Source organism: Patagioenas fasciata, unplaced genomic scaffold, assembly GCF_037038585.1.
Source record: "Patagioenas fasciata isolate bPatFas1 unplaced genomic scaffold, bPatFas1.hap1 Unplaced_22, whole genome shotgun sequence".
Lineage (NCBI taxonomy): Eukaryota > Metazoa > Chordata > Aves > Columbiformes > Columbidae > Patagioenas > Patagioenas fasciata.
This window is the reverse complement of record NW_027288644.1, coordinates 853,734-865,971: the sequence shown is the minus strand read 5'-3', so window position 1 is coordinate 865,971 and position 12,238 is coordinate 853,734. Positions and strand designations below refer to the sequence as shown.

General features: G+C 58.2%; 1 long non-coding RNA gene across 2 annotated transcripts; it reads left to right on the top strand.

The window, feature by feature from the left end:
- Window positions 1–780: 780 nt before the first annotated feature.
- Window positions 781–6,729, top strand: LOC139826800 (uncharacterized). Of its 2 annotated transcripts, none has more exons than XR_011736934.1 (3): window positions 781–878; window positions 3,337–4,589; window positions 6,501–6,729. It is a non-coding gene; the product is annotated as an uncharacterized lncRNA (long non-coding RNA). The 2 variants fall into 2 exon arrangements; XR_011736935.1 differs by lacking the exon at window positions 781–878 and adding an exon at window positions 1,591–1,702.
- The last annotated feature ends 5,509 nt before the right edge of the window (window positions 6,730–12,238 follow it).

Below are 12,238 nucleotides of genomic sequence, written 5' to 3'. Positions count from 1 at the left end.
GGGTTCAACCGCCTTGGCCGCTTGGGTCCCACCAGTTCCTCACAATGAGCCAAAGGGGCAAAGCCCACTGTGAGGAGGCTGAGGAGCCTTCATCCAAAGACCCCAAGGACCCCTCCTCAAATGCACCCAGTGCCACTGCGCAGGAGAACAGGGGGCTCAGGGCTGTGGAAACGGTTCTGAGATCACCTCATGAACATGCACAGTTCTGGGGTCATTATGAACACTTACTGTAATTAACACACTTCCTGTTGTTAAAGGTGTGCGTGTTGGGCCGAGCGAATCTCCCGCGCACCCAGCACTGTTTCGCTTGTGCTCTCATGAACCCGCGTTTAAAGAACACAATTAAAGAATTGGATTAAACAGCAGCGAGAGCCCGCAACGGGCAACGGCGCCACCGCGGGGCTGCGCGGGGGCTGCACTGCGCAGGCGCTGAGCCGTGTCGGGAAGGGGAGGGACTTCCCGCTGGAAGCGGCACAGTCAATGGGCATCAGGAGGCCGCCTCCAGGCCAATGGCGGCTCGGGACGGGTGCGAGGGACGGTGACGGGCCGGCTGTGTGGCCAATGGCGGTGCCGGGGGCGTGACCATGCAGCCCGCCCCGGGAGCGGCGGCCCGGCCGTGGCGGTTCGTCCCCTGCTGCCGCCGGAGCGCCGCTGCCACGGGCGGCTCCTGCGGCTGCAGCGGCTGCGGGGGCGGGCGGGGGGCCCGGGGCTGCGGCCCCGCTGGCCGGGGCCGGGCGGTCGCCGTGTTGCCCCCGGGCGGTCGCCGTGTTGCCCTCTGGCGGCAGTGGGGGGGTCCCGCTGGTCGCCCCCGCAGTTCCGCGGTTGAAAATCCTCCTCACAAGGCGCTGGGACCGCGATCGCCGCCAGTTCGGTCCCGGGTGAGCGGCGGGGCCGGATTTGGTTGTTGCGGGGGGTTGTGGGGGGCGCGGGGTGGGTCTGGGGGTGCAGGGGAGCTGTGGGGGTTGGGGTGCAGCCGGCAGGAGGGACCAGGTTTGGGGGGCCCTGGGTCCCTTTGCGGGGGAGGGGAGGCCCTGCTGACCCTGCCTCCCCCAGCAAATCCCCCTGCGGGGCTCCCCCCGCCCCCCCGATCGGTCCCCGCCCCCCGCGACTCCCTCAAGTCCCCCTGAACCTCAATGCCCCTTTTTGACCCCAAAACAGCCCCAAATGTGCCCCCCAATGTCCCTTTAACACACCCTCCCCCCAGCCCCCCCGCACCGAGGCCTCCAGTGTATAAATTAAATGTGTAACATTAAACGCGACATTTGAGCGTTAACTAAAAACCAACAAATGTTGACGTTTCTTAGAGGTTTTTGTTGAATTTTGGTTTCACGGAAGGGAGCGTTGTTGGAAATTTACTGGGATTAATGTTTTGCTTTAAAAACTTTTTGTATCTCAGAAGTGACCTGAACAGTTTGATAAAGAACATTTCAAATTAAATTAATTTCCCATTAAATTTCTTGGGATTAAACGTCCGTCAGAGGCAGTGGTGCTTAAACCCCACTTCATTGGTCCCTCTCCGCATTAAAAATCCATCATTAAACAGTTAAATATTTCCCGTAATTAAACCCCTGTGATCTACATTCTGTAATTTAAAAATGCGGTGACTGAGCGGTTGAACAGCCGATATCGCTCTGAGCGCGTGGCTCAATCTCTTGATTCATCTCAGTTCATCCCCACCAACCCCGTCGCCGTTCATGGGAACGTACCCGGGTGGATGGAGGGGGCGGGCGGTGGGTGTGGGCTCCCTGGGCTTCAGCAAAGCCTCTGACACCGTCTGCACAGCATCCGCACAGCTGAGCTGGGGAGGGGTGCTCTGGGCAGTGGGGAGTGGGGGGTGCAAACTGGCTGAGAGGGAGAAGCCAGAGAGTGGTGGTCAATGGGCAGAGTCCGGTTGAGGCCTGGATCCAGTGCAGGGCCTCAGGGGCCAATATTATTCAATATATTCGTTAACGATTCGGATGAGGGAATTGAGTGACTGTCAGCGAGTTTGCTGGGGACACCAAGCTGGGAGGAGCGGGTGACCCTGGAAGCTGTGCTGCCATCAGAGACCTGGACAGGCTGGAGAGCTGGGGGGGGATAACCTGGTGAGATTTAACAAGGGGAAGTGCAGAGTGCTGCACCTGGGCAGGAACAACCCCAGGGTCAGTATAGGCTGGGAATGAGCTGTTAGAGAGCAGGGTAGGGGAAAGGGAGCTGGGGGTCCTGGGGACAGCAGGGTGAGCATGAGCCAGCACTGGGCCCTTGTGGCCAGGAAGCCAATGGGACCTGGGGTGGGTTAGAAGGGGGTGGTCAGTAGGTCAGAGAGGTTCTCCTGCCCCTCTGCTCTGCCCTGGGGAGACCACACCTGGAATATTGTGTCCAGTTGTGGCCCCTCAGCTCCAGAAGGACAGGGAACTGCTGCAGAGAGTCCAGCGCAGCCACCAAGATGCTGAAGGGAGTGGAGCACCTCCCTTATGAAGAAAGGCTGAGGGAGCTGGGGCTCTTTAGTTTGGAGAAGAGGAGACTGAGGGGTGACCTTATTAATGTTTATAAATATATAAAGGGTGAGTGCCAGGAGGATGGAGCCGGGCTCTTCTCAGTGGCAAACAATGATAGGACAAGGGGCAATGGGATCAAGCTGGAACACAAGAGGTTCCACTTAAATTTGAGAAAGAACTTCTTCTCAGTGAGGGTAACAGAGCCTGGCCCAGGCTGCCCAGGGGGTTGTGGAGTCTCCTTCTCTGCAGACATTCAAACCCGCCTGGACCCCTTCCTGTGGAACCTCAGCTGGGTGTTCCTGCTGCATGGGGGATTGCACTGGATGAGCTTTTGAGGTCCCTTCCAATCCCAAACATACTGTGATGCTGTGATTTCTGTGCTAAATCCTTTCCTTTCCCCCCGTGCCAGTGGGGGGGACCCAGAGGACCCGCCCAGGCCCCCCCAGGTTTGTGGGAGCAGCACTGGGGAGGGGGCGCTTTTTCCCCCAGCTACGAATATAGAGACAATTTGTACAAAAGCTGTAAAGTGGGGGGAACGGCAACTCGGGGACCCCCAAACCACCACAGGGGGGTCCACATCACCCCATGCGCCCCATCACTTTTGGGGTGTCAGAGCCCCCCCCCATGCAGCTGCCCCTCGGGGGTCCTGGGTGGGTTGTGAGGTCCCTGGGGGGCTGGAGAGGAGAAAGGGGGAAACCTGGGTTTGGGGGGGTCCCAGGGGTTCTTGCGAGTGGGTGTGGGGGGGTCTCAGTGGTTTCTGGGATCCCTGGGGGGTCCCTGAGATCAAGAAGAATTTGGAGGCTGGCGGGGAACTTTGTGAGGGGAAGAGTGAAACATCCCTTTTCCCTCTGTTTCACAGCCCCAGCTCAGCCCCAGCTCCTTCTCAGAGGCTCCGTTCAGCAGGGCCTAAAGCAATGAACCAACGATTGGTTTCAGTTCCTTCCTCATGTTCCCCCTGAACCTCCCTCCTGCAGCTGGAAACCAGCACCCTGTGTCCCGTCGGAACAGCCCCGCTCGAAAGCCGCAGGATTACGTGGATCACGTCTCGGCTCAGCGGGGGCCTCGCTTGTGGCCTCTGCTCTGTTGGAGGGAAGAAGGGAGAAGGAAACCATTTCTGTTCTTCGTTCCAAACCAAATGTTTTACCTGGACGTTGGTGCATCTTGAGATGGGCCCTTGAGTCCTCTGCAGCTTCTAAGTCATTCCGAAGTGACCCTTGAACAGTGTTATACCCTGAAAATAAAAGCTTCAGAACAAATGTGAGGCCTTGCTGCTTATTTTAAAAACGTTCTTTAAGCTTCAGTGACTGTTCGCTGCTGCCCTTATCTACGGTCACGCTGAGTAAAGCGATACAGAAAGCTCAATGCATTCACAAGGTGTTGATGTCGACGTCTCATTGTCCGCGTTCTCTCCGAGAAAGCAAAAGTAACTCCCAACACTGATACCGTCCCAGCTCTGGCGCAAGGGGAAGCTGTGGAAACCACCTTCATGCGCCTGATGTCCCTCGTCCCTTCCCGGCCGTTTTGCTGCAGGGCACCAGACGATCGACACCTCTGGGTTGGTCACGGCCGTGATGGGAGCCGAGGGAAAACGGAAAGGGAGGGCTGGATCCCGTGGGAAATGGGGCCAAGAGTCAAGGACCGTGCTGCTGCTGATCCTCTTCGTCACTCGCTGGGAGGAAGGCGCCCGAGGGAAGGGAGAGAACGGCCACTGATGTCCCCCAGCGCGAGGTGGACGACGGTTCCTGGGGCAAAGAGGTGATCGAGGGCACGTGGGAAGGAAAAGATCCCGAAAACACGATGACAGCCCCGAGATGCCACATCCGGCTTCCCCCGAGCTCCCTCCCGGCTGTGCTCCGCACCTTCTCCTTCATCACCAGCACCTCCCGCCCCGCTGATCGCCCAGCTCGTGTCAGGCGGCTGGAGAACGTGGTTCAGGAACACTGGGCAGGACGGAGCCAGCGGGCAGGACGCGGCCAGCAGGCGCTCGCTGCTCTCCTGGACAGGCCGGCACGGAGCCCTGAGGAGCCCCTGGGTCCTGGTGCCGTGCTGGTCACAGCCTCGTGATGCTGCTGGGCGAGCGTCTCATCCTCCCCTGCTGCTCCTCCCATACAGGTATCTTTTTTCTCATTTCCTCCCCTCTTCTTTTCCTTTCCTTCGTCATTTCCCCCTTTTTCTGCCTTATACCCCTCTCAAGTCTCTTTCCCTGCTGTCACCTCTTCTTTCTTCCTCTCTCCTTTCTGTTTTTTGATCCCATCTTCCCTCCTGTCTTCATCATCCTCTCTCCATCTCCCTCTCCCTTTCCATCTCCTCCTCTCCTCCATAGGTAATTAATATATATTCATATTCACATATTCTATATATTCATATAGAATTCTGTATATTTATGAAATGAATCCATTTCTTGGCTGAGCTGATGGAGTTAGTTCTGTCCTGTCAACCGCAAATCTGAATTCTCAGGACAGGACCAAGTGGGCTGAAAACGCGTTGCCGTGGCGGTCCTGGAGATGTGCCCAACGTGGGACACAATGGGGTCTCCCCGGAGGCTTCTCTTCTCTCCCCTTCCTTCCCTCCCCTTCCTTCCCTCCCCTTCCTTCCCTCCCCTTCCTTCCCTCCCCTTCCTTCCCTCCCCTTCCCTCAGAACCCCATTCTGGTTTGGGATGAAGGGACCTCTGGAGATCCCCCAGTCCAACCCCCCTGCTCCCGCGGGGTCCCAGAGCAGATCACACAGGATCCCAGGGGTCTGAATGTCTCACAGAAGGAGACTCCACACCCGCTCTGGGCAGCCTGGGCCGGGCTCTGGCACCTCCCAGCAAGCAAGTTTCTCCTTACGTTCAGATGGAGCCTCCTCTGTTTCAGTCTGTGCCCGTTGCCCCTCACCCCGGCGCTGGGCACCACTGAACAGAGTCTGCTCCATCCTGACACCCACCTGAGATATTGATCCCATTGATCACATCCCTCTCAGCTTCTCTTCTCCAGCTCAACAGCCCCATCTCTCTCAGTCTCTCCTGATCAGAATGATGCTCCAGACCCCTCAGCATCTCTGTGTCCCTCCACTGGACTCCCTCCAGTAACTCCTTGTCCTTCTTCAACTGGGGAGCCCAGAACTGGACCCAGAACTGCAGATGCAGCTTCCCCAGGGTGGAGCAGAGGGGGAGGATTCACCTCTCTCACCTGCTGCTCACACTCTTCTTAATAAATATCCCCCAGGTACCCTCGGCCTCGTGACCACAAGGACACATTGGTGACTTGTGGCCAACCTGATGTCACCCAGAACTCCCAAGTCCTTCTCGCAGAGCTGCTTTCCAGCGGGTCCACCCCCAAACCGTGCTGGTACTGGACCCCTGCTGCCCCAGGAGGGGCCGGTATCGCCCCGGTATCGCGATGGGTGGCACCGACAGCCCTGGTATTGCAATGGGTGGCACCAACGGCCCCGGTATCGCGATGGGTGGCACCAACGGCCCCGGTATCGCGATGGGTGGCACCGACAGCCCCGGTATCGCGATGGGTGGCACCAACAGCCCCAGTATCGCGATGGGTGGCACCGACAGCCCCGGTATCGCGATGGGTGGCACCGACAGCCCCAGTATCGCGATGGGTGGCACCGACAGCCCCGGTATCGCGATGGGTGGCACCGACAGCCCCGGTATCGCGATGGGTGGCACCAACAGCGCCCTAACATGGTGCTCATCAGTAAGAAGGGAGGGAAGGGGGTTGCAGGGCAGCCATCGCTCGGGGTCTGCGGGATCTCCCTGTGCTTGTGGGAGCCCACGAGTCTTTGCATCACGCCTTGCGTTTTATTCTCTCTTCCTCTTTCAATTACTTATCTCACTTGGTTTTTTTTATCTTAGCCCATGAGTTTTCTTACTTTTGCTCCTCATATTCTTCATTCCCATCCTACTGAGGGGTGCGTGGGGCTGCTCTGCCAGCCCCGGCTGCCCCACCGCAGCTCCCCAGGCCCTCACGTCTCCCATCCCAGCAACAGCAGTGGCCGCGGCACTGATTTCTTTCCTCTCCCTTTTGCAGCCTCCTTGCGCTCGTCCTCTCCACGCCGATCTCTCCTGGCTTCCTCCAGCTGCTGTGTCCTCTGTGGGTAAGTGCAGCTCGACCCCTCCCAAGATGCTCTCGAGTTGGCTGGGGTTTCTAAAACAGAGGGAAAAGGGATGTCTCACTTTTCCTCAGGCAGTTTCCTCCCAGACCCCTTTTACCCCCTGCGCTCTCCACAGACCCCAGTTACCGTTTCTGTTCCGATGGGGAACATCTCACTGTGCTGTGCATGGCCAAGACGATGAGGACTCTGGACAGGAAATCCCTTCCAAGCGCAGCTTTCCTCTCACCGTTGGGCAGCGACAACAGCCCCGGTATCGCGACAGCAGCACCGACGGCCCCGGTATCGCGACAGCAGCACCAACAGCCCCGGTATCACGACGGATGGCACCGACAGCCCCGGTATCGCGACAGCAGCACCGACAGCCCCGGTATCGCGACGGGCAGCAGTGATGGAGCTGGTATTGCGACGGCAGCACCGACGGCCCTGATATTGTGATGGGCAGTGACAGGGGCCCTGGTATCGTGATGGGCAGAACCAACAGCTCCAGTATCGTGATGGGCAGCACTGACGGTCCCGGTATTGCGACGGCAGCACCGACAGCACCGGTATCGCGATGGGTGGCACCAACAGCCCTGGTATCGCAATGGGCAGCAACAACGACCCCGGTATCGCGAAGGGCGGCACCGACGGCCCCGGTATCGCAATAGGGAGCACTGATGGTCCTGGTATCGCGACAGGTGGCAACAACAGCGCTGGTATCATCACAACAGCAGTGACGACGGCCCCAGTATCGTGATGGGCAGCAACGATGGTCCTGGTAGCGCGATGGGTGGCACCGACGGCCCTGGTATCGCGATGGGTGGCACCGACAGCCCCGGTATCGCAATGGGTGGCACCGACGGCCCCGGTATCGTGACAGCAATAAATCTCAAGACCTCCCAAAATAAATCCCCCTTCCATCCCTCCTGGTGTGACAAGACCCTTAATTAACATTTCATTAATCAAACAACTCAACCCCCCCGTTGTCACAAATCGCTGCATTAATGAACTTCAACTCATTCCAGAACCCAGTTTATTAAGCAAAGCAGAAAGCGCGTTAAATAGAAAGAAAAACACCAAAACCCCTGTTTCTCGGCTCAGATCCGGGCGCTTTACGGCACCATTTTGCCACCATTTCCCTTTCCGGTTCTTCCCACCGCGAGCAGCCGCTGCCCGTTGATCTCACAGCGGCGTTTTTTCCCAATCTCACAGGATTTCAGCCCAATTCTGGCCCCGTTCCGTGCGCCCCCTGGTGCCGGAGATGACGATCGGGCGCCAGCTCTTCCCATCAAACCCGATGCCGAGAAACCAAACCCCCCGCGGTCGCTTCTTCAAACACACGCGCAGATTCACCCCTTTTCTCCCCAAAAATCCCCCTCTGGATGCGCCGTCCGGTGGGAAAGCCGACGGTGGTTTCGGCGCGGGGGTTTCCTGAGGGCGCAAACCTACCCCGGCCGCTGCTCCGGCGCCGCGATCCCCATTTCGGCTGGTTCCTCGATTTTAAGGCGCTTCGGGGGCGGCTCGGTCCCGGCTTGCGGCTCCGGCATCGCCATTTCGGATGGTTTGTCCTCAATTCTCCAGCGTTTTGGGGGCTGCTTGGTCCCGGCCTGCGGCTCCAGCACCAGCGCTGCAATCACCATTTCAGCTGGTTTCTCCTCAATTTTAAAGCGCTTCAGGGGCGGCTCGGTCCCGGCCTGCGGCTCCGGGATCACCATTTCGGCTGGTTCCCCTTCAATTCTTAAGCGCTTCAGGGGTGGCTTGGTCCCGGCCTGCGGCTCCAGCATCGCCATTTCGGTTGGTTTCTCCTCTATTTTCATGCATTTTGGTGGTGGCTCGGTCTCAGCCGGCGGTTCCGGCGTCACAATCGCCATTTCGGTTGGTTTCTCAATTTCCAAGTGCTTCAGGGGCGGCTCGGTCCCGGCCCGTGGCTCTGGTGCCGCAATCACCGTTTCGGCTGGTTCCTCCTCAATTTTCAGGTATTTTGGTGGTGGCTCGGTCCCGTCCTGCAGCTCCGGTGCCGCAATCACCGTTTCGGCTGGTTCCTCCTCAATTTTCAGGCGCTTTGGGGGCGGCTCCATCCCAGCTTGCAGTTCCGACTCCGGCATCGCCATTTCACCTGGTTTCTCCTTGATTTCAAAGCATTTTGGGGGCGGCTTGGTCCCCACCTGCAGCTCCAGTGCCACAATCACCATTTCAGCTGCTTTCTCCTCAATTTTAACGCATTTTGGGGGCGGCTCGGTCCCGGCCGGTGGCTCTGGTGCTGGCACCACAATCTCCATTTTAGCTGGTTTCTCCTCAATATTCAGGCACTTTGGTGGTGGCTCAGTCCCGGCCTGCGGCTCTGGCTCCGGCATCTCCATTTCAGCTGCTTTCTCCTCAATCTTCACACACACTCCCGAGGATGGCACTGGAGCTTCCGGGGACGGCACTGGAGCTCCCGGGGACAGCACTGGAGCTCCCGAGGATGGCACTGGAGCTCCCGAGGATGGCACTGGAGCTCCCGGGGATGGCACTGGAGCTCCCAGGAACAGCACTGGAGCTCCCAGGAACAGCACTGGAGCTCCCGGGGACGGCACTGGAACTCCCAGGGACGGCACTGGAGCTCCCGAGGATGGCACTGGAGCTCCCAGGGATGGCACTGGAGCTCCCGGGGATGGCGCTCGAGTTTCCAGGGATGGCACTGGAGCTCCCAGGGATGGCACTGGAGCTCCCGGGGATGGCACTGGAGCTCCTGGGGATGGCACTGGAGTTTCCAGGGATGGCACTGGAGCTCCCGAGGATGGCACTGGAGCTCCCGGGGATGGCACTGGAGCTCCTGGGGATGGCACTGGAGCTCCCAGGGATGGCACTGGAGCTCCTGGGGATGGCACTGGAGCTCCCGGGGATGGCACTGGAGCTCCCAGGGATGGCACTGGAGCTCCCGGGGATGGCGTTGGAGCTCCTGGGGATGGCGCTGGAGTTTCCAGGGATGGCACTGGAGCTCCCGAGGATGGCACTGGAGCTCCCAGGGACGGCACTGGAGCTCCCGAGGATGGCGTTGGAGCTCCTGGGGATGGCGCTGGAGCTCCCGGGGACGGTGCTGGAGCTCCCGGGGATGGTGCTGGAGCTTGCCATGGACAGCAGGGTCAACACTGCAACCGACACGGGGTGGGGGAAATGGGGTGATGGGACATGGGGATGTTGGGGTTCAGGGGGGAAATGGGGTGATATGAGGTGGGGATGTTGGGGTTTGGGGGGGAAAGGGGGATGTGACATGGGGGTGTTGGGGTTTGGGGAAAGGGGGATGTGACATGGGGGTGTTGGGGTTTGGGGAAAGGGGGATGTGACATGGGGGTGTTGGGGGAAAGGGGGATGTGACATGGGGGTGTTGGGGTTTGGGGAAAGGGGGATGTGACATGGGGGTGTTGGGGTTTGGGGAAAGGGGGATGTGACATGGTGGTGTTGGGGGAAAGGGGGATGTGACATGGGGGTGTTGGGGTTTGGGGAAAGGGGGATGTGACATGGGGGTGTTGGGGTTTGGGGAAAGGGGGATGTGACATGGGGATGTTGGGGTTTGGGGAAAGGGGGATGTGACATGGGGGTGTTGGGGTTTGGGGGTGGAAATATGGGATCCAACAAGGAAAAGCTGGGGTTTTTCAAGGAAAAGCGTGATACGACAATGGGTACGATTCAAGGAAAAGTTGGAGTTGGTCAAGAAAAGATGCGATATGATAAAGGAAATGTTGGGGTTTGTCAAGAAAAGGTGCAATAGGACAAGGAAAAGTTGGGTTTTGTTGAGAAAAGACGTGATAGGACAATGGAAACGTTGGGTTTTGTCAAGAAAAGACACGATAGGACAAGCAAAAGTTGGGTTTATGTCAAGAAAAGACACGATAGGACAAGGAAAAGTTGGGTTTGTCAAGAAAAGGTGCAATAGGACAAGGAAAAGTTGGGTTTTGTTGAGAAAAGACGTGATAGGACAATGGAAACGTTGGGTTTATGTCAAGAAAAGACAATAGGACAAGGAAAAGTTGGCTTTTATCAAGAAAAGACACGATAGGTCAAGGAAAAGTTGGAGTTGGTCAAGATAAGACGCAATAGGACAAGGAAAAGTTGGGTGTATGTCAAGAAAAGATGCAATAGGACAACAGAAACGTTGGGTTCTGTCAAGAAAAGATGTGAGAAGACAAGGAAAAGTTGGGTTTTGTTGAGAAAAGATGCGATAGGACAATGGAAACGTCAGGTTTCGTCAAGAAAAGGTGCGATACAACAATGGGTACGATACGAGAAGGAAAAGTTGGGTTTATGTCAAGAAAAGACGCGCTACAACAAGGAAAAGTTGGGTTTTGTCAAGAAAAGGTGCGATAGGACAATGGAAACGTTGGGGTTGGTCAAGAAAAGGTGCGACATGATAATGGGTACGATACGAGAAGGAAAAGTTGGGTATTGGGGACAAAAGGCGCGATACGGGACAGCGGAAAACGAGCCAACCAGGTGGAGCGGAGAGCAAGAAAGACACGGAGAAACGTCACTATTTCTACCCAAAAGGCAGCGTTGGGAGCCCCAAGAGCAGCGACGACCCCCCCGGGGCCCAGGTGGGGTGGGCCAGGCACCCAATGCGTGCGATACCTGGGTCGGGCGCCTGCGGGTCGGTGTCCATGTCCCCCCAGGGCTTCCAGACCAGCTCCGCGCGCTCCTCGTCCTGCTGCACCTGCGCTGGGTCGCGCAGGGCCGGCAGCTCCGCCTGGAAGCCGCTCCCCACGTTGATCTGCCTGGAGAGGGGACGGGAGGCGGTGACGGGGACCGCGGTGGCGCGGCGGGGGGGACGGGGGCGTTCTGAGCGCTCACGGCATCATCGTGCTCCGATCGGCACCGAAACCGCGCGGTTCGGCCGAAAACCACAGGGATTCGCTCCGAGACGCGGCAGAGTGGGAGAGACGCCCTGCGAGGGCTCGGAACAACAAAGCGTTGCCGGGGTTCCGCCGCGACATCAGCGCCGCCGGTGACATCAGCGCCTCGTGTTCCGTTCGGAATGGACGTCAATGGGTCCTGGTGGGCCAAACGAGGGGCAGGAAAAGCGCGATGCACCCGTTTTGCGCCCGTTTTTGGTGGTTTGGGGACTCACGGCCGGACGCTGATTTTGGGGGCGTCCTTCACCAGGCACAATCCCAAGTCGCCGTCCATTCTGCCTGCGGGATATTGAGAAATAGAGGGGAAAAGCAACGCTCAGGATCAAAATCATCGTGCTGAGACCGTTCCTTGGCGTCACAACCACAAATTGTCCCAATTCCCATCGTTTTGGTGAAATCGGTCGCTGATGGATCATCCCAATGGGGTTTTGCAGTCGATCGCAGCACTCGGGTGGTTTTTACACCCGATATCACAGCGAAACCCTGGGGGGGTTGTTTCCATCCCATATTCCACAAAATCACCCATTTTGGGGGTTTTTGGGGAGCACAAGCTCTGCGTTTGCCACCACAAACCAGCGAGGGGACGCCGAACCCAAACCGGGTTCACCGGGCGGTTTTACACCGGGATCGCTCGGCCCGGGTTGAGATAAACCCCCCGTAAACCACAACCATAAAGCGGGGTGTTCCCCCCAAAGCGCTACGTGGGGACATCCGCATCGCACCGAATTAACCCCGCGGGGCGGCCGAAAGCGCTTCAATCCCGGTGTCGGGATCACGAGGGGTTT